The sequence below is a fragment of the Marmota marmota genome, unplaced genomic scaffold, assembly GCF_001458135.2.
Source record: "Marmota marmota marmota unplaced genomic scaffold, marMar, whole genome shotgun sequence".
NCBI classification, from domain to species: domain Eukaryota; kingdom Metazoa; phylum Chordata; class Mammalia; order Rodentia; family Sciuridae; genus Marmota; species Marmota marmota.
This window is the reverse complement of record NW_026000000.1, coordinates 12,695,810-12,723,582: the sequence shown is the minus strand read 5'-3', so window position 1 is coordinate 12,723,582 and position 27,773 is coordinate 12,695,810. Positions and strand designations below refer to the sequence as shown.

General features: G+C 37.1%; 1 long non-coding RNA gene across 22 annotated transcripts in view; it reads right to left on the bottom strand.

Moving 5' to 3' along the window:
* LOC125618044 overlaps window positions 1-27,773 on the bottom strand; it is a 330,853-nt gene that overhangs the window by 188,245 nt on the left and 114,835 nt on the right. For 9 of the 22 annotated variants that reach the window (XR_007349246.1, XR_007349245.1, XR_007349256.1 and 6 more), the window contains 2 exons: window positions 25,334-25,433; window positions 18,914-22,900 (listed from right to left, as the gene is read on the bottom strand). The exons of 1 other annotated variant lie outside the window; for it this stretch is intronic. This is a non-coding gene — a long non-coding RNA (uncharacterized LOC125618044). 12 more of the 22 variants (XR_007349248.1, XR_007349253.1, XR_007349255.1 and 9 more) reach the window with 9 other exon arrangements.

Here is a 27,773-nt window from a genome sequence, read left to right as displayed (position 1 = left end):
AATATGGTGGCCGCTGGCCTCCTCTGTGGTCTGACCGGTGTGGAGAACCGAAATGGACCGCTTCCTTCCCCCGTCTCGAACCCAGAATTCAGCCCTGAGTACGGTGCTTGCATGGCTGGCAGAAACTGCAGCGCTCTATCCCTGCATCGCTATCTCCTCGTTTCCCAGTGCGCGCGCTGCAGACTCTAGCCGCGGGGCGATTTGCTGAATAAGCAGTGTTACCCTCCATGTGACAAATCTCTCGCGTTTGAGTCCCCGTAGCCGATCCTCATGCGATGGAAATCCTTCCTCCAGGTTCTGGAGCACCCCACTATTGCTGGAAATTCCTAACAAGATAGCCTTTAGCCGTCCTGACTTGTCATACTCCCACACAGTGACGCAGCACACGGGGGCAATGCACTCCCCTCGCCGTCATCTTCCCGATCCCTAATGGTCATGTATTTTGATACTGAGCCTGATTCATCCTTTATTTAGCCTTACAAGGCTTTCCAATTTAGGTTCTTCTATATTCAAGGGCTTTCAGGCAGGAACTGTTCGAATTTTTAGGTTCCATTTCATTATGCACTGTAGGAATGAAGAAAAAACAAAGTCAGAAATCACACAGGGTTTTTGCTAGGTGCTTGATCTTCCCTCCCTCAATTAGTTCTCAGTGTTCACTCTCTTGTTTGTAACTAAGTTGAAGATGAAAACCAATACGTTTTTTTCTCTGAGTGATTTTGGAGGAAGAAGGAGAGTATCTATAGACTTAAATAACTCCAAAATATTTTTGGTAGGATTTCTTTGATACTGAGCAGTTTTCATACTTTATTTAGCCTTATGAGGCTCCAAAATTTGGGTATGCTTGGTTCAGTGTTTCACTGGCAGGAATTGTGTGAAATTTTAGTATGACATCCTTTTGCCCTATAGGGATGAATTGAAATGGAGTAAAAGAGTTACAATTAGGATTATGTTCTCCGTTATATATTGGGGTTTTTTGTTGTTGATGTTCTGTGCAGGATTCATTCTTTACCTAACCTTACTGGATTTCAAAAGTTTGGGTCTATTATTTTGAACAATTTGATGGAAGGAACATTTAATTTTTCTGGTTTCACCTCATATTTTTTTAATTATGAATGGAAATGGAAGTGTACCTCAAAAAGGGTTTGTGTTACCTGCTTGAAACTTCACTCATTCAATTAGTTCTCAGTGTACAGAGGATTGTTTGTTCTCTTTTGAAAGCCCTAAAATCATGTAGAAACAACCAGCTTTATATGTGACTGTTTTAGGAGCAAGTCGTAGAACACATATGTACGAAATAGCACTCAAGGTTTTTGGTCATATTTTTTGATACTGGGCATGATTCATCCTTTATTTAGCCTTTAAAAGCTTGCCAATTTAGGTTCTTCTATGTTCAATGGCTCACTGGTAGGAACTGTTTGAATTTTTAGGTTTTATTTCATTATGCACCATAGGAATTGAGAAAAAACAAATTCGGAAATAAAACAGAGTTTTTTCTAGGTGCTTGAAACACAGGATTGTTTGTTCTTCTTTGAAGAAGCCCTAAGATGATGTAGAACCAAATAGCTTCATCTGTGACTGTTTTAGGTAGAAGCTGAGGAACATATATGTACTGGAATAGTGCTCAAGATTTTTGGTCCTCTTTTTTGATAATGGGCCCGATTCATCCTTTATTTAGCATTACAAGGCTTTCCAATTTACGTTCTTCTATGTTCAAGGGCTTGCTGACAGGAACTGTTTGAATTTTTAGAGTTCATTTTATTATGCACCATAGGAATGTAGCAAAAACAAAGTTGGATATCAAACAGGGTTTTTGCTAGGTGCTTGAAACCTCCCTCCCTCAATTAGCTCTCAGTGTGCACTCTCTTGTTTGTAACTAAGCTGAAGAAGAAAACCAAAGCGCTTTTTTCTCTGAGAGATTTAGGAGGAGGAAGAAGAGTACCTATGAACTTAAATAGTTCTAAAATATTTTTGGTGGGATTTCTTTGATACTGAGCAGTTTTCATCCTTTATTTTTCTTCATAAGGCCTCAAAAGTTTGGGTCTACTTGGTTCAATGGTTCACTGGCAGGAAGGGTGTGAAATCTTAGTATGACATCCTTTTGCCCTATAGGGATGAATGAAAATGGAGGATTAGAGTTACGATTAGGGTTATGTTTTGGGTTATATATTGTTTTGTTGTTGTTGTTGTTGTTGTTGTTCATGTAAAATTCATTCTTTAACTAAACTTATTTGATTCCAAAAGTTTGGGTCTATTTTTTTGAACAATTTGATGGTAGGAGTATTTTAATTTTTCTGGATTCACCTCATATTTTCTTTATAATTATGAATGGAAATGGAAGTGTACATCAAAAAGAAATTGTGGTATCTGCTTGAAACTTCTCTCACTCAATTAGTTCTCAGTGTACACAAGATTGTTTGTTCTCTTTTGAAGAAGCCCTAAGGTGATGTAGAAACAAACAGCTTTATCTGTGACTGTTTTAGGAGCAAGCCAGAGAAAATATATGTACTGAACTAGTGCTCAAGGTTTTTGCTCATATTTTTTGATACTGGGCAAAATTCATCCTTTTTTTAGCCTTAGAAGTCTTTCCAATTTAGGTTCTTCTATGTTCACTGACTCGCTGCCCGGAACTGTTTTAATTTTTTGGTTTTATTTCATTATGCACAATAGGAATTGAGAAAAAACAAAGTTGTAAATCAAACAAGGTTTTTGCTAGGTGCATGAAACGTCCCTCCCTCAATTACTTCTCAGTGTTCACTGTCTTGTTTGTAACTAAGCTGAAGAAGAAAACCAAAATGCTTTTTTTCTCTGAGAGATTTATGAGGAAGTAGGAGAATATCTATGTACTTAAATAGCTTTAAAATATTTTAGGTGGGATTTCTTTGATACAGAGCAGTTTTCTTCCTTTATTTAGCCTTATGTGGCTCCAATAGTTTGGGTCTACTTGGTTTAATTGTTCACTGGCAGGAACAGTGTAATTGTTAGTATGACATCCTTTTGCACTATAGGGATGAATGGAAATGGAGGATGAGAGTTACGATAGGTTCTGTTTTTGGTTAGATATTGGGTTTTTGTTGTTGTTCTGTGCAGGATTCATTCTTTATCTAAACTTACTCAATTCCAAAAGTATGGGTCTTTGGGGCTGGGGATGTGGCTCAAGCGGTAGCGCGCTTGCCTGGCATGCGTGAAGCCCGGGTTCGATCCTCAGCACCACATACCAACAAAGATGTTGTGTCCACCGAGAAATTATATATATATATATATATATATATATATATAAAATTCTCTCTCTCTCTCAAAAAAATATTTTAAAAAGTATGGGTCTTTTATTTATAAAGTTTGCTGGCAGGAACATTTTAAGTTTTCTGGTTTCACCTCATATTTTCTTATATGTACGAATGAAAATGTAGGGGTACATCAAAAACGGTTTGTGGTACCCACTTGAAACTTCACTCAGTCAATTACTTCTCAGTGAACACAGGACTGTTTGTTCTCTTTAGAAGAACCCCTAAGGTGAAGTAGAAACAAACAGCTTTATCTGTGACTGTTTTAGGAGCAAGTCGGAGAACATATATGAACTGAAATAGCACTCAAGGTTTTCATCGTGTTTTTTGATACTGGGCACAATTCATCCTTTATTTAGCCTTACAAGTCTTTCCAATTTAGGTTCTTCTATGTTCAAGGGCTTGCTGGCAGGAACTGTTCGAATTTTTAGGTTTCATTTCATTATGCACCATAGGAATGAAGAAAAAACAAAGTCGGAAATCAAACAGGGTTTTTGCTAGGTGCTTGAAACTTCACTACCTCAATTAGTTCAGCGTGCACTGTCTTGTTTGTAACTAAGCTGAAGAAGAAAACCAAAACACTTTTGGTATGACTGGAAATGTAGCTCATTCAGCACATGTATATTCTCTGGATTGCTTCTAAATCACTCACAGATAGAACTGTTTCTTTCTACGTCAATCAGGGCTGCTCTCACATAAAACAAACCAGAGTGTGCATTCTCATAACTAATTGAGAGAGTGAAGTTTCAAGCATCTAGCACAAAGTCTGTTTGATTTCCACTTCCATTTCCACTCGTTTCTATAGAACTACAGTATGTGAAACCTGAAAATTCAAACTGAATGCATCCTGCTCAGTATCGGGAATTCTGACCAAATCTAAACTTAACTCTGACCATTAAATTAATCCTAACCCTTATCCATACCTTAACCCTAACTCTAACCATAACCTGGTAGAGAACAGAGGAACCTAGGAAACCCATTCTAGGAAAGCCTTGGGGAGCTGGGTAAAGGATGAATTCTTCTCAGTAACAAAGAAATCTCACAAAAAATATTTGGTGCTCTTTCAGTACAGGGATTGTCTCCTGCTTACTCCTGAATTGCTCCCAGATGAAGCTGTGTTTTTCTACATCTGCTTAGGGCTACTTCTAAAAGAACCAATGAGAGTCTGTGCACTGACTACTCATTTAGTGTGTGAAGCTTCCAGCAGAGAGCCCAAAGGCTTTTGATTTGCACCTCCATTTCCATTCATTTATATTGTGGAACCTGAAAAATCAAACTGTTTTCTCCAGAAAACCACTGAACGTTGTAAACCCACACTTGTGCAGCCTACTAAGGCTAGCTACAGAATAAATCTTGCCCATTGTCAAAGAAATACATCCAAACCTAACCTTAAACCTAATGCTAATATGAACCTGAACCCTGACAATACACCTAACCCTTTACCTAACTCTAAACAGGTAGAGACCCGTTGAACCTAAAAGACCCCAAATTTGAATTCTTAGTGGTAAAAGGTAAAAGGATGAATCCTACCAGTATCAAAGAAGTCCAATCATAACCTTAACCCTCTCCCTAAAGCTAATCCTAAAGCTAATTCTAAATCTATTCCTAAATATAACCTTAACCCTAACCCAAGACCTACCTCTAACTTGTAAGAGAACCAATGAACCTAGAAGATTCAATCTTGGAAAGCCTAATAGGGATGGGAAAAAGAATGATTCCTGCTATGTATCAAAGAAATACCACCAAAAATATTTTGGTGGTTGCTCCTAAATCACTCACAGATAAAGCATATTTTTTCTCCTTCAGCATAGGGCTACTTCAACAAAGAAAAAATGAGATAGCACAAAATCATATAATTAATTGAGTGAGTGACGTTTAAAGCAGCTAGCACAAACAGTGTTTGATTTCCAACTCCATTTTCATTCATTTTTTAGGACAAAATTAAATGAAACCTGAAAAATCAAACTGTTTCTGCCACGGAACCCTTGAACCTAGAACACCCAACCTGTGGAAGGCAAGGAATGCTCAGCAAAGTATGAATCCCCCGGTATCAAAAAAAATCCAACCCAAACAATTTAAGGCTATTTTAGGACACATATATTCTCCAGCTTGCTCATCACAGATAAAGCTGTTTCTTTCTTCTCCAGCTTAGGCATACTTCAACAAACAAAAAATGAGAGTGTGCACTGAAAACGAATGGAGTGAGTGAAATTTCAAGCAGCTAGCAGAAACCCTGTTTGATTTACACTTCCATTTCCATTCATCCTGATGAGGAAAAAAAAGAAAATTTAAAATGTTCCTGCCAGTGAGCCATTAAGCCTAACAGACCAATATGTCAGGCCTCGAGAAAGTTTTGACTGAAAATGAATCCTGCCCAGTTTCAAAAATATCCTCCAAAATCTAACCTAAACTTCACCCTAACCCTAACCCTAATCCTCCATTTCCATTCATCCCTACAGGGCAAAATGAAGTGATACCTTAAAATTCAAAATGTTTCTTCCAGCGAACCATAAAACCTAGAAGATGTGAACCAAAATATTTTGAGCTCATTCAGTATATGTATATTCTCTGGATTGCTTCTAAATCACTCACAGTTAAAGCTTTTTCTTTATACTTCAATTGGGGCTATTCCTACAAAAATCAAACCAGAATGTGCACTCTGGTAACTAATTGAGAGAGTGAAGTTTCAAGAATCTACACAAAGTCTGTTTGATTTCCACTTCCATTTCCACTCACATATAGGGCAACAGAATGTGAAACCTGAACCATCAAACTGTACCTGCAGCAAACCATTGAACCAAGAAGATGGAAACTTAGGGTGATTGGTAAGGCAAGCTAAAGAATGCATCCTGTTCAGTATTGAGGAATTCTGAGCAAATCTAAACTTAACCCTGAATGTAAACCTAAGCCTAAGCCGAACCCAAACCTTAACACTAACCTTAACCCTAACCTGGTAGAGAACAGATGAACCTGGAACACCCACACTTGAGAAGCCTTATGGGACTGGGTAAAGGATGAATTCTTCTCAGTAACAAAGAAATCTCACAAACAATATTTTGGTGCTCTTTCAGTAGAGGGATAGTCTCCTGCTTGCTCCTAAATTGCTCACAGATAAAGCTGTTTTTTTCTACATCTGCTTAGGGCTACTTCTAAAAGGAACCAACGAGAATCTGCACACTGAGTGCTAATTGAGTGTGTGAAGCTTCAAGTGGCTGGCACAAATCCTTTTTATTTCCACCTGCATTTCCATTTATCCCTAAAAGGCAAAAATAAGTGAAAACTGAAAATTCATATGGTTCTTGCCAGTGAACATTTGAATTTAGAAGCCACAAATTGAGGATCAGGAAGGCTAAAGAAGAATAAATTCTGCCCAGTATCAAATAAATCCCACAAAACCTAACCCTAACCCTATCACTAAACTAACTCTCACCCAAACCCTAAACCTAACCCTAAACTATTAGAGAACCATTGAACCCAGAAGACTCAAACTTGGAGAATGTAGTAAGGGAAGGTAAAGGATGAATCCTACCAACTATAAAAGAAATCCAACCGAACCTAATGCTAACCGTAATGCTAAGGCAAACCCTAACCCTAAAGTAAACTGACACCTAACCTTACCTGTTATGGAACCATTGAACCTAGAAGACCCAAATTTGGGGAACCTACTGGGCCTTGGTATAGTTTGAATCCTACCAAGTATCATCATAAAAATTCAACCAGGGCACAGATGGAAGGAAGAGCTGTGTGTTGCTTGGTGTGGACGGAATTCTCAGCCAAGCAGTGCTCAGCCACATTTGGAAGGCTGGGCCAGGTGGCACTTGACTGCAGATGGAAGGGGGGGCTACACGGCACTCAGCTGCAGATGGAAGGGAAGGACCACACGGTGCTCAGCTGCAGATGGAAGGTGGGGCCGGGCCATGTGACACTCAGCGCAGACGGAAAGTGGAGCAAAACCCAGAGGCTTTGCTTGTGGGTCAACAGACAGAGCTCTGGACAAAGCACAAGGTAATACCAGCACCCCCACCTCACCAAACACCCCATGTGGGAAACAAATAGAATCCATCTTGGAAAAACCTTACTTGCCATCTATCAGTGTCCATGGCTACCAGCGTGGTTCTGTGGCTGATCGGGTACCCAGTTTCCAACTCCCCCAGCCCAGCTGTGTTAACTCAAATTTTTTTTCACAAGCTTTTGGGGGCCATAGCTGTCAACGTGGAATAGCAACTGTAAGGCATCTGGTTTCCATCTCAGAGACTAAGAGTATGGAGGCTCCTGGTAGAAGCTCAAGCCCTGTCACACTGGCTACCTCCAACACCCCGAACTCAGAGACTCAAGTTAGGAATAGACAACTCCACCTACTGGAAGAAAAGAAAACAGAATTCTGAGAGACTTTTTTTCTTTTTTTCTTTCTTTTCTCTCTCTTCTCATCCAATATCCTCTACCCTTCCCCCTCTGGTCCTTAAAACCTTAACATATGTGAAACAAAGAACTTTGCACAAAATAGAACTTTAAGGACTGAATCACCAGAATAATATAATATAGATGAATTGCATATGCCCCAACTCCCACTGTTATTTTTCTTCCTTTTTCTTTCTCCCTCTCTCTTTTTTTCTTTCCTTGTTATCTTTTTCTTCTTCATCCCTCTATCCCATTTTCAACCTCCTAACTTTTACTATTTATACATAGGGTAAACTTCTAAGTACAGATAAGAGTTTGGATGTATATATTCTTCTGCAAATTACCCATTTATTCATTAGGGTTCTCCTCCAAAGTTGCTAAGTTGGATTAATCCCATACCCTCACTCCTTTCCCTGTTAACATAATGTCCTATGCCTGACCCTCATTTCTCTATATGCCACAAGAAATGGTATGCCTCTTATGAAACTAATGACTATATTCTAAATAATAATTAAAGCCAACATCTGTAAACATAGAGTCTAAGTATAAATGTATTAATAATGAAAATTTGCTCATAGATGATGTATTATTGATATTGGGAACTGTTAACATTGACTTTCTCCACAAAAGAGAGATTTTGGAACTATACAAGAGCAATATAAATCTATAGGGGAAAAACATTAATATGACGGTCACAAGGAGCTGGAAAGAAACGTGAGCAGCATGCAAAGACAAGGAAAGAAAGGACCACAAACAATGCAGGACAATTCAACATTAGATAAGGTAACACCTACAGCAGAAAGAATTGCAGATAAAAATTTCTGTATATACATGGTTGAAATTATCTGGAGTCTTAAGGAGGACATTATACAGCAAATGCAGACAATGAAAGATCACTTTGACAATGAATTACATAAACAAATCCAAGACGCAAAAATATCAACTCTACAGAGAGATAGAGGTTATACAAAAAACTGCTCACAGATAAAGTTGTTTCTTTCTACTTAAGATTAGCTCTACCTCATCAAGGAAAAAGAGAGAGGGTGCACCCTGAGAACTAATTGAGCGAGTGAAGTTTCAAGCACCTAGCACAAACCCTGTTTCATTTCCACCTCCATTTCCATTCATCCCTTGAGGGCAAAATGAAGTGAAACAAGAAAATTCAACTGTTCCTGCCAGCATAGCTTTTAAACTAGAAGATCCAATCTTGGGAATCTTAGTAAGGCTAGGTAAAGGAATGAATCCTGCCAAGTAACAAAGAAATCTAACAAAACCTTACCCTAACCCTAATGCTAAACCTAACCCCAACCCTAACACTAACCCTAAACCTAATCCTAACCTGTTAGAGAATAGTTGAACCTAGAAGACCCAAATTTGGGCAGATGAGAAGGCTGAGAAAAGGATGAACTCTGCCCGGTATCAAAGAAATCAGATCAAAATATTTTGGAGCTATTTAAATACATGATTTTTTTTTGCTTATTCCTAAATAAACAGATAAATTTGTTCCATTCTACTTCAGGTTAGGTCAACTTCAACACTGAACAAAGGAGACAGTGTACACTGAGAACTAATTGAATGAGTAAAGGTTCTAGCAGCAAGCACCAACTTTGTTTGATTTCCACCTCAATTTTCATTTATCCCTATAGTGCAAAATGAATTAAATCTAAAAAATCAAACTGTTCCTGACAGAGAACAATTGAACCTAGAAGACCCAAAGTTGGGGAGCTTATTAAGGCTAAGTAAAGAATGAATTTTTTTTTTCTGTATCGAAGAAATCCAACCAATCTAACTCTAATCCTAAACCTAACTCTAAAACTAACCCTAAACCTCACCTTAAGCTCTTAGAGAACCATTGAACCTAGAAGACCCAAACTTGGGGAGAGTAGCATGGCTTGGTTAAGGATACATTCTTCCCAGTATCAAAGCAATCAGTCCAAAAATATTTTGGAACTATTTCAGTATATGGATATATTTTTGCTTGATCCTAAAATGCTCACAGATCCAGCTGTCCTTTATAATTCATCCTAGGTCTATCTCAACAAGGAACAAATGACAGAGTGTACTCTAGACCTAATGGAGTGAGTGAAGTTTCAAGCATCTAGCACAAACCCTGTTTGATTTCTGCCTCCACTTCCATTCAGCCCTAAATGGCAAAATTAGGTGAAACCTGAAAATTCAAACAGTTCCTGCAAGCAAACTTTTGAACTTAGAAGGCCCAAATTTGGGGAGCTTAGGAAGGCTATGTATAGAATAAATGCTATACATTATCAAAGAAATCTGGCCAAAACTAACCCTAACCCTAAAGCAAAATCTAACCCTAATCTGTTACAGAACTGATGAACCTAGAAGACCCAAAATTGGGGAACCTAAAGGGGATGTGTAAAGAATGAATTCTGCCTAGTATCAATGATATTCAATGAAATATAACCTAACTGTAACCCTAAACCTAATCCAAACCTATTATAGACTGTGAAACCTAAGACACCCATACTTGGTGAGCCTAGTGGGGTTGTGTAAAGGATGACTTCTTCCAATATCAAAGAAATCCAACCCAAAATATTTTATAGCTATTTAAGCACATTGATATTTTTTGCTATATCCTAAAATGCTCTCACATAAAGTTCTTTCTTTCTAATCAGCTTAAGTCTACTGCAACAAGGAACAAACCAGAGAGTGTACACTGAGAGATAACTAAGTGACTGAAGGTTAAAGCAGGAGGAACAAACCCTGTTTGATTTCCACCTCCATTTCCATTTATCCCTAAAAGGCAAAATGAAGTGAATACTGAAAATTCAAATGGTTCCTGCCAGCGAAGATTTGAACCAGGAAGAACCAAACTTGAGGAGCTTAGGAATAATAAAGGAAGGATGAATGCTGCCCAGTATCAAATAAATCCCACAAAACCTAACCCTAACCCTATTGCTAAACCTAACTCTCACCCTAACCCTAAACCTAACTCTAACCTATAAGAGAACCATTGAACTTAGAAGACTCAAACTTGGAGAACATAGTAAGTCTAGGTAATGAATGAATCCTACCAACTGTAAAAGATATCCAACCGAACCTAATCCTAACCCTAATGCTAAGACAAACACTAACCATCAAATAAACTGAAACATAACTTAACATGTTATGAAAACATTGAACCTAGAAGACCCAAATTTGGGGAACCTACTGGGTGTTGGTAAAGGATGATTCCTGCTGAGTATCATAAAAATTCGATCAGGGCACACATGGAAGGCAGAGCTGCATGTCACTCGGTGCAGACAGAAGTCTGGGTGATGCAGTGCTTGGCCACACATGGAAGGTGGGGCCGTGTAGCTGCATGGTGCTCAGCACAGATGGAAGTTATATCAGAACCCAGAGGCTTTGCTTGTGGGTCAACAGAGCTCTGGACAAAGCACAAGGTCATCCCAGCACTCCCCACCTCACCAAACACCCCATGTGGGAAACAAATAGAATCCATCTTGGAAAAACCTTACTTGCCATCTATCAGTGTGCATGGCTACCAGCACAGTTCTGTGGCTGGTCAGGTACCAAGTTTCTAACTCCCCCAACCCAGCTGTGAGAGCTCAAAATTTTTCTCATAAGCTTTTGGGGAGCATATCTGTCAACATGGAACAGCAACAATACCAACAGTACAGGCATTTGGTTTCCAACTCAGAGACTAAGAATATGGAGGGTCCAGGTAGAAGCTCAAGCCCTGTCACACTAGCTACCTCCAACACCCTGAATTCAGAGACTCAAGTTAGGAATAGACAACTCCACCTACTGGAAGAAAAAAAACAGAATTCTGAGAGACTTTTTTTCTTTTTTTCTTTCTTTTCTCTCTTCTAATCCAATCTCCTCTACCCTTCCCCCTTTGGTCCTTAAAACCTTAACATATGTGAACCCAAAAACTTTGCATGAAATAGGACTTTAAAAACTGAATCACTAGAATAATATAATATAGATGAATTGCATATGCCCCAACTCCCACTGTTATTTTTCTTTTTATTTTTTCTCCCTCTCTCTTTTTTTCTTTCTTTCCTTGTTATATTTTTCTTTTTCATCCATCTATCCCATTTTCAACCTCCTAACTCTTATTATTTATATGTAGGGTAAACTTCTAAATATAGATAGGAGTTTGAATTTATATATTCATCCATAAATTACTGCTGTCTATTCATTAGAGTTCTCCTCAAAAGTTGCTAAATTAGATCAATCCCATATCCTCACTCCTTTTGCCATTAACATCACGTCCTAAGCCTGACCCTCAGTTCTCTATACACCACCAGAAAAGGTATGCCTCTTATGAAACTAATGACTATATTCTAAATAATAATTGAAGCCAACATCTATAGACATAGAGTCTAACTAAATATATTAATAATGAAATCTTGCTCATAGATGATGTACTGTTGATATTTGGAACTGTTAACATTGTCTTTCTCCTCAAAAGAGAGATTTTTGGAACTTTACAAGAGCAATATAAATTTATAGGGAAAAATATTAACACAATAGTTACACAGAGCTAGAAAGAAATGTGATCAATATGAAAAGACAAGGAAAGAAATGACCACAAACAATGCAGGACAATTAAACTTTAAAAGAGGTAACATCTGAGCAGAAAGAATGTCAGATACAGATTTCAGGATATACATGGTTGAAATGATCTGGAGTCTCAAGGAAGACATTATACAGCAAATGCAGACAATGAAAGATCACTTTGACAATGAATTACATAAACAAATCCAAGAAGCAAAGGATCAACTCTACAGGGAGATAGAGGTTATACAAAAAAAAACAGACATCCTGGAAATGAAGGAAAAAATAAATGAAATTAAAAACTCAGATGAGAGTATCACCAACAGAGTAGAACACTTAGAAGACAGAACATCAGACAACAAAGACAAAGTATATCATCTTGAAAACAGTGTACACTGCACAGTGAGACTGATAAGAAACCATGGGCAGAACATCCAAGAAACATGGGATAGCATAAAGAGACCAATTTAAGAGTTATTGGGATAGAGGAAGGTATAGAGGCCCAAACCAAAGAAATAAGCAATCTGTTCAATGAAATAATATTAGAAAAGTTTCCAGACATAAAGAATGAAATGGAAATTCAAATCCTAGAAGTCTACAGTACACCGAATGTGCAAAATCAAAAGAGATCTACACCAAGACACATTATAATGATAATGCCCAACACACAGAACAAAGAGATAATTTTAAAATCCATAAGAGAAAGGAAGCAGATTACATTTAGGGGTAAACCAATTAGGTTAACATTTGATCTTTCAACACACACCCTGAAAGCTACAAGATCTTGGAATAAAATATTTCAAATGCTGATAGATAATGGGTTTCAACCAATAATCTTGTATCCAGCATAATTAAACTTCAGGTTTGAAGATGAAATAAAAAGTTAAAAGAATTTGCTGCTAGAAAACTGGTACTTCAAAACATCCTTGGCAAAGCATAACATGAAGAGGAAAAATAATAGGGTAAAAATAACAGTGAAAAATGTATTACATAATTAATACTATTATTGTATATGCTCCAATTCCCACCATTATTTTTCTTCTTCCATTAAAAATAACAGTGAAACCAACAGTTGGAGGTAGTACAGTAAAGGAAAAACTAATCAAAGAGGAAAAACAAATAACAAAAAGAAATAAATATGGCTGGAAATACAAACCATATCTCAGTAGTAACCCTAAATATTAATGGCTTAAACTCACCAATCAAAAGACACAGGCTAGTAGACTGGATTTTTAAAAAGATCCAACAACATGCTGCCTACAGCATACTCATCTGATAGGAAAAGACATACATGGACTGAAGGTGAAAGGTTGGGAAAAATTATACCACTCACGTGGACCTCGGACAAGCAGGTATGTCCATACTCATATCGAATAAAATAGACTTCAAGCCAAAGTTAATCAAAAGGGATAAAGAAGGACACTACATACTACTCAAGGAAACCATACACCAACAATACATAACAATCATTAATATATATGCCCCAAATAATGGAGCATCTACATTCCTCTGACAAACTCTTCTCAAGTTCAAGAGTCAAATAGACCACAACATAATAATCATGGGTGATTTTAACACACTTCTATCACCACTGGACAGATCTTTCAAACAAAAATTGAATAAAGAAACCATAGAACTCAATAACAATTAATAACTTAGACTTAATTGACATATATAAAATATATCAACCAACATCAAGTGGATACACTTTTCTCTCAGCAGCACATGGATCCTTCTCAAAAAAAGACCATATATTATGTCACACTCTTAGGAAATACAAAGGAGTAGAAATATTACCATGCATTTTATCTGATCATAATGGAATGAAATTAGAAATCGGTGATAAAATAAGGAAGAAAAATTCCTGCATCACATGGAGAAGGAACCATATGCTACTGAATGAACAATCGGTTACAGAAGATATCAAGGAGGAGATTAAAAAATTCTTAGAGGTAAATGAAAACTTAGACACAACATATCTAAATTTCTGGGACACTATGAAAGCAGTACTAAGAGGAAAATTCATTGCATGGAGTTTTTTCCTTAAAAGAAGAAAAAGCCAACAAATAAATGTCCTCACACTACATCTTAAAGCCCTAGAAAAAGAAGAACAAATCAGCAGCAAAATGCATTACAAGGCAAGAAATCATTTAATCAGAGCTTAAATTAATGAAATCAAAACAAAAGAAACAATTGAAAAAATTGACAAAACTAAGAGTTGGCTCTTTGAAAAAATAAATAAGATTGACAGACCCTTAGCCATGCTAACAAAGAGAAGAAGAGAGAGAACCCAAATTACTAGCATACAGGATGAAAAAAGCAATCATAACAGATACTATAGAAATACAGAAGATAATTAGAAATAATTTTGAAGCCTTATACTCTAATATAATAGAAGATAGTGAAGGCATCAATAAATTCCTTAAGTCATATGATCTGCCCAGATTGAGTCAGGAAGATATACACAACTTAAACAGACCAATACCAAGTGAGGAAATAAAAAGAAGCCATCAAGAGATTACTAACCAAGAAAAGCCCAGGACCAGATGGATATTCAGCCAAGTTTTACAAGACCTTTAAAGAAGAACTAATACCAATACTCTAGAATCTGTTTCAGGAAATAGAAAAGGAGGGAGTACTTCCAAATTCATTCTACGAGGCCAATATCACCCTGATTCCAACCAGACAAAGACACCTCAAATAAACAAAACTTCAGACCAATATCTCTAATGAATATAGATGCAAAAATCCTCAATAAAATTCTGGCAAATCAGATACAACAACATATCAAAAAGATTGTGCACCATGATCAAGTGGGATTCATCCCCGGGATGCAAGGTTGGTTCAACATATGGAAATCAATAAATGTAATTCATCATATCAATAGACTTAAATATAAGAGCCATATGATCATCTCGATAGATGCAGAAAAAAATACGTGACAAAATACAGCACCCCTTTATGTTCAAAACACTAGAAAAACTAGGGATAATAGGAACTTACCTCAACATTGTAAAAGCTATATATGCTACGTCTCAGGCCAGCATCATTCTAAATGGAGAAAAACTGAAGGCATTCCCTCTAAAATCTGGAACAAGAAAGGGATGCCCTCTCTCACCACTTCTATTCAACATAGTTCTTGAAACACTGGCCAGAGCAATTAGACAGATGAAAGAAATTAAAGGAATAACTATTGGAAAAGAAGAACTTAAACAAACACTAGTTGCTGATGATATGATTCTATACCTAGAGACCAAAAAAATTCTACCAAGAAACTTAAAGAACTAGTAAAAGAATTCAGCAAAGTGACAGGATAAAAGTGGCTGGGGATGTGGCTCAAGCAGTAACACGCTCATCTGGCATGCATGGGGTGCTGGGTTTGATCCTCAGCACCACATTAAAAAAATAAAATTACGATGTTGTGTCCAGTGAAAACTAAATATATATATTAAAATTCTCTCTCTCTCTCTCTCTCTCTCTCTCTCTCTCTCTCTCTCTCTCAAAAGTGGCAGGATAAAAAATCAACACCCATAAATCATTTCTATAGGGAAACAAGAAGTGAAACCTGAAAATTGAAACTGTTCCTTCCAGCGAACATTGGAACTAAGACCCCAAACTTGAATAGCTGAGTAAGGCTAGCTAAAGTATATATCCTGCCCAGTATCAAAGAAATCCTATGAAACCTAACCCTAATCTTACTGCTAAACCTAACCTTAACTCTAAAACTAACCTCTTAGAAAACTGTTGAACCTAAGAGATCCCAAATTAAGAAGCCTTGGGGCTTGGTAAAGGAAGAATCCTGTCCAGTATCAAAGAAATCTGACCAAACCTAAACTTAACCCTAATCATAAAGCTAACCCTAACTCTAATGATAAATCTAACCCTATCCTGTTAGAGAATCTTTGAACCTAGAAGACCCCAACTTGGGGAGAGTAGTAAAGCTCCACATGAGATGAATCCTTCCCATATCAAAGAAATTTGACTAAAGACCTTTCAAGCTATTTCAGTACATTTATATTCTCCTCCTTGCTCCTAAAACCCTCACAGATAAAGCTATTTCTTTCTACTTCAGCTTAGGGCTGCTTCAACAAGGAACAAATGAGAGAGTGCACACTGAGAACTAGTTGAGTGAGCAAAGTTTCCAGACACCACTAGCACAAACCCTATTTGAAGTCCACCTCCATACTCATGAAGTGAAACCTGAACATTAAAATGTCCCTGCCAAGGAAACCTTAAACCTAAAAGACCTAAAATTTTAGATTCTAGTAAGTTTAGGTAAAGAATGAATTCTGCCTGGTATCAAAGAAATCTGACAAAATTTCACCCTAAATCTACCCCTAACCGTAACCCTAATCCTCCATTTGCATTCATCCCTATAGGGCAAAATGGAGCCATACCTGAAAATTCCATCTGTTCATGCCAGCAAACCATTAAACCTACAACACCCAAACTTGGGGAGCCTAGTAAGGCTCAATAAATAATGAATCCTGATAAGTTTCAAAGATATCCAACCCAAAACATTTTGGAGTTATTTCAGTAAATTTGTATTTTCTGCTAGCTCCTAAAAAGCTCACAAATAAAGCTGTTTCTCCTTCTGCTCAAGGTTACTTCAACAATGAACAAACTAGAGTTTTCACACTTATAACTAATTGAGTGAGTGAATTTTCAAGCATCTATCACAAACCCTGCTTGATTTCCACCTCTATTTCCATTCTTCTTTATAGAGCAAGATGAATTAAACCTGGAAATTCAAACTGTTCTTGCCAAAAAAAATGGAACCAAAAATACCCAAACTTGCAGAGCTGAGTAAGACTAGCTAAAGGATACATCCTGCCCAGTATAAAAAAAATCCGATGAAACCTAACACTAACCCTAATGCTTAACCTAACCCTAACTCCAACACTAAACCTAACACTAATGTGTTAGAGAACCATTGAACTTAAACAAAACAAAATTAAGAAGCCTAGTGAGGCTTGATAAAGGATGAATCCTGCCCAGTATCTGAGAAATCCAACAAAACCTAACCATAACTTTAATCTTAGAGCAAACCCTAACCCTACCCTAACCCTAACCCATACCCTTACACTAAACCTAACCCTAACCTGCTAGAGAACCATTGAACCTAGAAGAACTAAACTTGGGGAGTGTAGTGGGAGTGTAGGAGTCCTGCTCAGTATCACAGAAATGTCACCAAAAATATTTTGGAGCTATATCAGTACATGGATATTTTCCTGCTTTCTTCTAAATTGCTCAGAGATAAAGCTGTTTTTTTCTACTTCAGCTTAGGGCTACTTCAAGAAAGAACCAATGAAAACATGTACACTGAAAACTAATTGACTGAGTGAAGTTTCAACCAGCTATCACAAACCCTGTTTGATTTCCACCTTCATATTCATTCATCTCTATAGGGCATAATGAAGTGAAACTTGAAAATTTAAAAGGTTCCTGAGAGTGAATCATTAAACCTAAAAGTCCCAAACTTTGAGACACTAGTAAGTTTAGGTTAAGAATAAATCCTGCCTAGTTTCAAAGAAATCTGACAAAATCTAACCCTAAACGTAACACTAATCCTCCATTTCCATTCATCCCTATAGGGCAAAATGAAGGGATACCTGAAATTTCAAATTGTCCCTGCAAGTAAACCATTAAACCTAGAAGATCCAATCTTGGGGAGCATAGTAAGGCTTTATAAAGAATGAATCCTGCTAAGTATCAAAGATATCCGACCAAAAATATTTTGGAGCTATTTCAGTACATATGATAGTATTCTCTTGCTTGCTCCCAGATGGCTCACAAATAAAGCTGGTCTTTCAACTTCAGCTGAGGGCTATTTCTACAATGAACAAACCCGAGTATGCACATTGATAAGTAATTGAGTGAGTGAAGTTTCAAGCAGCTAGCACAAACGCTTTTTGATTCCCACCTCCTTTTTTATTTATTTCTATAGGGCAACATGAAGTGAAACCTGAAATTTTAAACTGTTTCTTCAAGTGAACACTTGACACAAGAAGACCAAACCTTGGGGAGCTTATTAAGGTTAGCTAAAAAATAAATCCTGTCCTGTATCAAAGAAATATGGTGAAATGTAATACAAACCCTAATGCTAAACCTAACCCTAACCCTAGCCCTAAACCCTAAAACTAACCTGAGAGAGAACCACTGAACCTAGAAGACCAAAATTAGGAAGCCTAGTGGGGCTTGGTAAAACATGAATCCTGCCAAATATATAAAAAAAAATGCATGTACTGAAATAGCTCCACAATATTTTTGGTTGAATTTCTTTGATACTGGGCAGGATTCATCCTTTACCCAGTCCCACTTGGCTCCCTGAGTTTTGATCTTCAAGGTTCAAGGGTTCTCTGACAGGTTAGGGTTAGTTTTAAGGTTCAGGTTAGAGTAAGGTTTAATGTTACGCTTAGGGTTAGGTTCTGTTGGATTTCTTTGATACTTGGCAAGATTCATACTGTACCTAGTTTTACTAAACTCCCAAAGTTTGGGTCTTCTAGGTTCAATGGTTCGCTGTCAGGAACAGTTTGAATTTTCAGGTTTCACATCTTTTGCACTTCAGGAATGAATGGCAATGAAGGCAGAAATCAAACTGGATTTGTGGTAGCTGCTTGAAACTTCACTCACTCAATTATTTCCCATTGTGAACTCTCTCCTTTGTTCAGTGTTGAAGTAGACCTAAACTGAAGTAGAAAGGAGTAGCTTTATCTGTGATCATTTTAGGTTCAAGGGGAAAATGTGCATGTACTGAAATGGCTCCACAATATTTTCTTTTGGATTTCTTTGATACTGGGCAAGATTCATTCTTTACCCAGTCCGACTAGGCCATCAAAATTTGGGTCTTTTAGGTTCAACTTTTCTCAAACAGGATAGTTTTAATTTAGGGTTAGGGTTAGGATTAGGGTTAGATTCAGCATTAGGGTTATGGTTAAGTTTGGTTGTATTTCTTTGATACTTGGCAGATTTCATTCTTTACCTAGCCTTACTAAGCTCCACAACTTTGGGTCTTCAAGGTTCATTGATTTGCTTGAAGAAACAGTTTTAACTTTCAGATATCACTTTATTTTGCCTTATAAGGATGAATGGACATGAAGGTGGATATCAAACAGAATGTGTGCCTGCTGCTTGAAACATCAGTCACTCAATAAGTTCCCAGTGTGCAGTCTCTCATTTTTTCAATGTAAAGAAGACCTAAGCTAAAGTAGCAAGGAATAGCTTTATCTGTGAGCATTTTAGCATCAAGCAAAAAAAAAATCCATGTATTGAAAGAGCTCAAAAATAATTTTGGTCAGATTTCTCTGATACTGGGCAGGATTCATCCTTTACCCAGCCACACTAAGCTCCCCTTGACTTTGTCTTCTAGGTTCCATGGTTCTCTCACATGTTAGGGTTAGGTTTAGTGTTAGGGTTAGAATTTGGTTTCATGGGATTTCTTTGATACTGGGCTGTACTCATCCTTTACCGAGCCTTACTAAGCTCCCTAATATTGGGCATTCTAGGTTCAAAGGTTCACTGGCAGGAACAGTTTGAATTTTTAGGTTTTACTTCATTTTGTCTGATGGGATCATTGAAAATGGAAATGGAAATCAAACAGGGTTTTCTAGCTTTTTGAAATTTCACTCCATCAATTAGATCTCAATGTGTACTCTCTTGTTTGTTTTTTGTTGAAGAAGCCCTAAGCTGAAGTAGAAAGAATCAGCTTTATCTGTGAGCAATTTAGGATCAAGCTAAAAAGTATCCATATACTGAAATAGCTCCAAATATTTTCAGTTGAATTTCTTTGATACTCTTTAGGATTCATTCTTTACTCAGCCCCACTAGGCTCCACAAGTTTGGTTTTTCAAGGTACAAAGTTTCTCTAACAGTTTAGGGTTAGGTTTAGGGTTAGGGTTAGGGTAAGGTTTAGTGTTAGATTTAAGGTTAGGTTTTGTTGGATTTCTTTGATACTTGGCAGGATTCATATGGTACCCAGACTTACTAAGCTCCCAAAGTTTGGGTCTTCTAGATTCAATGCTTTGCTTGCAGGAACAGTTTGAATTTTCAGGATTTACATCTTTTTGTGCTACAAGAATGAATGGAAATGGAGGCAGAAATCAAACTGGGTTTGTGATAGCTGCTTGAAGCTTCTCTCACTCAATTATTTTTCAGTGTGCACTCTCTCCTTTTGTTCATTGTTGAAGTAGATCTAATCTGAAGTAGAAAGGAATAGCTTTATGTGTGATCTTTTTAGCATCAAGAAATTTATTGAAATAGCACCAAAATATTTGTGGTCACATTTCTTATAACTGGGCAGGATTCACCCTTTGCCTAGCCTTACTAAGTCCCCCAGGTTTGGGTCTTCTAAATTCAATGGTTCACTGGCAGAAACAGTTTGAATTTTCAGGTTTCACATCTTTTTGCACTTCAGGAATGAATGGAAATGGAGGCAGAAATCAAACTGGATTTGTGGTAGCTGCTTGAAACTTTACTCAATTATTTCTCAGTGTGCACTCGCTCCTTTTGTTCATTGTAGAAGTAGACCTAAGCTGAAGTAGAAAGGAATAGCTTTATCTGTTTGCATTATAGCATCAAGCAAAAAAATACCAATTATTGAAATAGTGCCAAAATTTTTTTGATTTACATTTCTTATATACTAGGCCGGATTCATATGTAACCCAGCCGCACTAGGCTCCCCACGTTTGGGTCTTAGGTTCAACTATTCTCTAACCGGTTAGGGTGATGTTTAGGATTATTGTTATGGTTAGGGTTATGGTTAGCAATAGGGTAAGGGTTAGGTTTGGTTGGATTTCTTTGTTACTGGGAAGAATTCATTCTTTTCCTAGCCATACTAAGCTCCTTACGTTTAGGTCTTCTATGTGCCAAGGTTCTCTAACAAGTTTGGTTTAGGTTTAGGGTTATGGATAGGTTAGGTTTAGCTTTAAGGTTAGGGTTAGGTGTGGTTTGATTTCTTTGATACTTGGCAGCATTCATCCTTTATTTAGCCTTACTAAGCTCCCCAATTTTTGACTTCTAAATTCAAAGGTTCACTTCCAGGCACAGTTTGAATTTTCAGGTTTTACTTCTTTTTGCACTTCAGGCATGGAGGAAAATGGTGGTTCTGATCAAACAGGGTTGTACTAGCTGCTTGAAAGTTGACTCACTCAATTAGTTCTCAGGGTGCATTCTCTTATTATTTCCTTGTTGAACTAGACCTAAGCTGAAATATCTGTGAGCATTTTAGAATCAAGCAAAAAAAAAAAATGCATGTACTAAAAGAGCTCCTTAATATTTTCTGTCAGATTTCTTTGATACTTGGCAAGATTCATTGTTTATTCATCCCCACTAGGCCATGGAAATTTGGGTCTTTTAGGTTTAACATTTCTCAAACAGGTTATTTTTAAATTTAGGTTTAGGGTTACAGTTAGGTTTAGCATTAGTTTTAGGGATAGGTTTGGTGTCAATTCTTTAAGACTTGGCAGAATTCATCCTTTACCTAGCCTTTCTAAGCTCCCCAACTTTGGTTCTATCAAGGTTCATAGATTTGCTTGAAGAAACAGTTTGAATTTTTAGATTTCACTTCATTTTGTCTTATAGGAATGAGTGGAAATGGAGGTGGGAATCAAACAGAATTTGTGCTAGCTGATGAAACATCAGTCACTCAATAAGTTCCCAGTGTGCAGTCTCATTTTTTCAGTGTAAAGAATACCTAAGCTGAAGTAGCAAGGAGTAGCTTTATCTATGAGCATTGTAGCATCAAGCAAAAAATTAAAAAATCCACGTATTGAAATAGCTCTAAAATATTTTTGGTGCTATTTCTTTGATACTGGGCAGGATTCATCCTTTATTCAACCACACTAAGCTCCCCTTCTGTTTGTCTTCTAGGTTTCATGGTTCTCTCACATGTTAGGGTTAGGTTTAGGGTTAGGGTTAGAATTTACTTTCATTGGATTTCTTGGATACTGGTAGGAGTTCATCCTTTACCTAGCCTTACTAAGCTCCCTAATATTGGGTACTCTAGGTTTAATGGTTCACTGGCAGAAACAGTTTGAATTTTTAGGTTTTACTTCATTTTGTCTGATGGGATTATTGGAAATGTAGATGGAAATCGAACAGGGTTTGTGCTAGCTTTTTTAAACTCATTCAATCAATTATATCTCAGTGTGTACTCTCTTGTTTGTTCTTTGTTGAAGAATCCCTAAGCTGAAGTAGAAAGAATCAGCTTTATCTGTGAGCATTTTAGGATAAAACAAAAAGTATCCATGTACTGAAATAGCTCCAAATATTTTTGGTCAGGTTTCTTTGAAACTGGAAAGGATTCAACTTTTACCCAGACCCACTAGGATCCCCAAGTTTGGGTCTTCAAGATTCAATGGTTCTCTAACAAGTTAGGATTAGGTTTAGGGTTAGAGTTAGGGTAAGGTTTAATGTTATGCTTAGGGTTAAGTTTTGTTGAAATTCTTTGATACTTGGCAGGATTCATACTCTACATAGCCTTACTAAGCTTGCAAAGTTTGGGTCTTCTAGGTTCAATGTTTCACTGGCAGGAACAGTTTGTTAATTTTCAGGATTCATGTCTTTTTGTGCTACAGGAATGAATGGAAATAGAGGTAGAAATCAAACTGGGTTTGTGGTAGCTGATTGAAACTTCAATCACTCAATTATTTCTTAGTGTGCAATCTCTCTTTGTTCAGTGTTGATGTAGGCCTAAGCTAAAGTAGAAAGGAAGAGCTTTATCTGTGAGCACTTTAGCATAAAGCAAAAAAAAATCCATTTATTGAAATAGCGTCAAAATGTTTTTGTTCACATTTCTTATATACTGGGCAGAATTCATCATTTACTCAGCTCTCAAGGCTCCCCAAGTTTGGTTCTTCTAGGTTCCATGATTCTCTAACAGATTAGGGTGAGGTTTGGGATGATTGTTAGGGTTAGGGTAAGGATTAGCGATAGGGTTATGGTTAGATTTGTTTGGATTTATTTGTTACTGGGCAGGATTTATCTTTTATTTAGCCATACTAAGCTCTTTAATTTTGGGTCTTCTACATTCCAAGGTTCTCTAACAAGTTAGGGTAAAGTTTATGGTTAGTGATAGGGTTAGGCTTAGCTTTAGGCTTAGGGTTAGGTTAGGTGGGATATCTTTGATACTTGACAGGATTCATGCTTTACCTAGCTTTACTAAGCACCCCAAGTTTTGGTCTTCTAAATTCAGTGGTTCACAGCCAGGCACAGTTTGAATTTTCAGGTTTCACTTCTTTTTGTGCTGTAGGCATTAAGGAAAATGGTGGTGCAAATCAAACAGGGTTTGTGCTAGCTATTTGAAAGTTGACTCACTCAATTGCTCATTCAATCTCAGTGTGCACTCTCTAATTTTTTCCTTTGTTGAACTATACCTAAGCTGAAGTAGAAAGAAACAACTTTATCTGTGAGCATTTTAGGATCAAGCAATAATATATGGATGTACTGAAATAGCTACACAATATTTTTGTCAGATTTCTTTGATACAGGGCAGGATTCATCATTTATTCATCCCCACTAAGCTTCCCAAGTTTGGATCTTCAAGGTTCAAAGGTTCTCTAAGAGGTTAGTGTTAGGTTTAGGGTAAGGTTTAGTGTTAGTGTTAGGGTTAGGTTTTGTCAAATTTCTTTGATAATAGGCAGGATTCCTACTGTTCCTAGCCTTACTAACTTCCCAAAATTTGGATCTTCTAGGTTCAATGACTTGCTGACAGGAACAGTTTGAATTTTCAGGTTTCACGTCTTTTTTCACTTCAGGAATGAATGGCAATGAAGGCAAAAATCAAACTTGGTTTGTGGTAGCTGCTTGATATTTGACTCACTAAATTATTTCTCAGTGTGCACTCTCTCCTTTGTTCAGTGCTGAAGTAGACCTAAACTGAAGTAGAAAGTAATAGCTTTATCTGTGAGCATTTTAGGATCAAGAAAAAAATGTGCATATACTTAAATAGCTCCACAAAATTTTTTGTTGGATTTCTTTGATACTGGGAAAGATTCATTCTATACCCAGCCCCAATAGGCCATCGAAATTTGCGTCTTTTAGTTTCAATGTTTCCCAAACAGGATACTTTTAAATTTAGTGTTAGTGTTAGGGTTAGGTTCAGCATTAGGATTAGGATTGGTTTCGTTGGATTTCTTTGACACTTGGCCAGATTCATTCTTTACCTAGCTTTACAAAACTGGGTGTTCAGAGATTCGCTTGAAGAAACAGTTTGCACTTTCAGATATCACTTCATTTTGCCTTATAAGGATGAATTGACATGAAGGTGTAAATCAAACAGAATTTGTGCTATCTGCTTAAAACATCAGTCACTCAATAAGTTCTCAGTGTGCATCTCTCCTTTGTTCAGTGTTGATATAGAACTAAGTTGAAGTTGAAAGGAATAGCTATATTTGTGTGCATTTTAGCATCAAGAAAAAAATATCCATGTATTAAAATAGCTCCAAAATATTTTTGGTAGGATTTCTTTGATACTGGGCAGGATTCATCCTTTACCCTGCAACACTAAGCTCCCCTTGTCTTTGTCCTCTTGGTTCCATGGTTCTCTAACAGGTTAGGGTTAGGTTTAGGGTTAGGGTTTGAATTTGGTTTCATGGGATTTCATTCATCCTGGGCTGGATTCATCCTTTACCTAGCCTTACTAAGCTCTATAATATTGGGTCTTCTAGGTTCAAAGGCTCACTGGCAGGAACAGTTTGAATTTTTAGGTTTTACTTCATTTTGTCTGATGGGATCATTGAAAACGGAAATGGAAATCAAACAGGGTTTTCTAGCTTTTTGAAACTACACTCCATCAATTAGATCTCAATATGTACTCTCTTGTTTGTTCTTTGTTGAAGAAGCCCTAAGCTGAAGTAGAAAGCAACAGCTTTATTTATGAGAAATTTAGGATCAAGCAAAAAAGTATCCATGTACTGAAATAGCTCCAAAACCTTTTGGTCGGATTTCTTTGAAACTGGAAAGGGTTCTTCTTTTACCCATCCCCACTAGGCTCCCAAAATTTGGTTCTACAAGGTACAAACATTCTCTAAGAGATTAGGTTTAGGTTTATGGTTTGGGTTAGGGTAAGGTGTAGTGTTAGGGTTAGGGTTGGGTTTTGTTGGATTTTATTGGCAGAATTCATACTGTACCTAGGGTCTGGTGTTACTAAACAACCAACGTTTGGGTCTTCTAGGTTCAATGCTTCGCTGGCAGAAATAGTTTGAATTTTCAGGTCTCACTCTTTTTGCGCTGCAGGAATAAATGGAAATGAGGGTAGAAATCAAACTGTGTTTGTGGTAGCTGCTTGAAACTTTACTCACTCAATTATTTATCATTGTGCACTCTCTCTTTGGTTCAGTATTGAAGTAGACCTAAGCTGAAGCAGAAAGAAAAGCTTTATCTGTGAGCATTTAAGCACCAAGCAAAAAATTAAAATCCATTTATTGAAATAGTGCCAAAATTTTTTTTTCACATTTCTTTGACACTGGGCAGGATTCAACCATTACCAAGCCCCACAAGGCTCCACAAGTTCAGGTCTTCTAGGTTCAACAATTCTCTAACAGTTTAGATTGAGGTTTAGGATTATTGTTGGGGTTATGGTTAGGGTTGGGGTTAGGTTTTGTTGGATTTTTTTGTTACTGGGCAGGATTCATCTTTTATTTAGCCATATTAAGCTCTTTAATTTTGGGTCTTCAAGTTCCAAGGTTCTCTAACAAGTTAGGGTTAGGTTTAGGGTTAGTGTTAATGTTAGGTTTAGCTTTAGGCTTAGGGTTAGGTTTGGTGGGATTTCTTTGATACTTGACAGAATTCATCATTTACCTAGACTTACTAAGCTCCCCTAGTTTAGGTCTTCTAAATTCAATGGATCAATGCCAGGCAAAGTTTGAATTTTCAGGTTTCACTTCTTTTTGCGCTATAGGCATGAAGGAAAATGGTGGTGACATTCAAGTAGTGTTTGTGCTAGCTGCTTGAAAGTTGACTCACTCAATTAGTTCTCAGTGTGCATTCTCTTATTTTTTCCTTGTTGAACTAGAACTAAGTGGAAGTGGAAAGAAACAGCTTCATCTGTGAGCATTTTAGGATAAAGAAAAATAAGGTTTCATCCTTTACCCAGCCCCACTTGGCTCCCCATGTTAGGGTCTTCAAGGTTCAATGGTTCACTGACAGGATAGGGTTAGGTTTAGGGTTTGGGTTAGGGTATGGTTTAGTGTTAGAGTTAGGGTTATGTTTTGTTGGATTTCTTCAATACTTGGCAGGATTTATACAGCTTTACAAAGCTCCCAAATTTTGGGTCTTCTAGGTTCAATTGTTCACTGCCTGGAACAGTTTGAATTGTCAGGTTTTACATCTTTTGTGCTTCAGAAATGAATGGCAATGAAGGCAGAAATCAAACTGGGTTTGTAGTAGCTGCTTGAAACTTCACTAGCTCAATTATTTCTCTGTGTGCACTCTCTATGTTGTTCAGTGTTGAAGTAGACCTAAGCTGAATAGAAAGAAATAGCTTTATCTGTGAGCATTTTAGGGTCAAGCAAAAAAAAAAAAAAAAATACTCATGTACTGAAATAGCTCCACAATATTTTTTGTCAGATTTCTTTGATAGAGGGCAAGTTTCATTCTTTATTCAGCCCCAGTATGCCATCAAAATTTGGGTCTTATAGGTTCAATGTTTCTCAAACAAGTTAGTTTTAAATTTATTATAAGTGTTAGGGTAAAGTTTAGTGCTATGGTTAGAGTTAGGTTTGCTTGCATTTCTTTGATACTTGGCAGGATTTCTCCTTTACCTAGGTTTTCTATGCTCCCCAAGTTTGGGTTGTTGAGGTTCAGAGATTTGCTTGAAGAAACAGTTTGATTTTTCAGATATCACTTCATTTTGCCTTATAGGGATGAATGGAAATGGAATATAAATCAAATAGAATTTGTGGTATCTGCTTGAAACATCAGTCACTCAACAAATTCTCAGTGTGCACTGCATCCTTTGTTCAGTGTTGAAGTAGACCTAAGCTGAAGTATAAAGGAATAGCTTTATCTGTATACATTTTAGCATCAAGCAAAAAATATCCATGCATTAAAATAGCTCCAAAATATTTTTGGTAGGATTTATTTGATACTGGGCAGGATTCTTCCTTTACCCAGCCACACTAATCTCCCCTTGTCTTTCTTTGTCTTCTAGGTTACATGGTTCTCTAACAGGTTAGGGTTAGGTTTAGCATTAGGGTTAGAATTTGGTTTCATTGAATTTCTTTGATACTAGGCTTGATTCATCCTTTACCTAGCCTTACTAAGCTTCCTAATATTGGGTCTTCTAGGTTCAAAGGCTTACTGGCAGGAACAATTTGAATTTTTAGGTTTTACTTCATTTTGTCTGATAGAGGTCAGTGGAAATGGAGGTGGAAATCAAACAGGGTTTGTCTAGCTTCTTGAAACTTCACTCACTCAATTACTTCTCAGTGTCTACTGTCTCATTTGTTCTTTGATGAAGAAGCCCTAAGCTGAAGTAGAAAGAAAGAGATTTATCTGTGAGCATTTTAGCATCAAGCAATATATATATATATATATATATATATATATATATATATATATATATATATA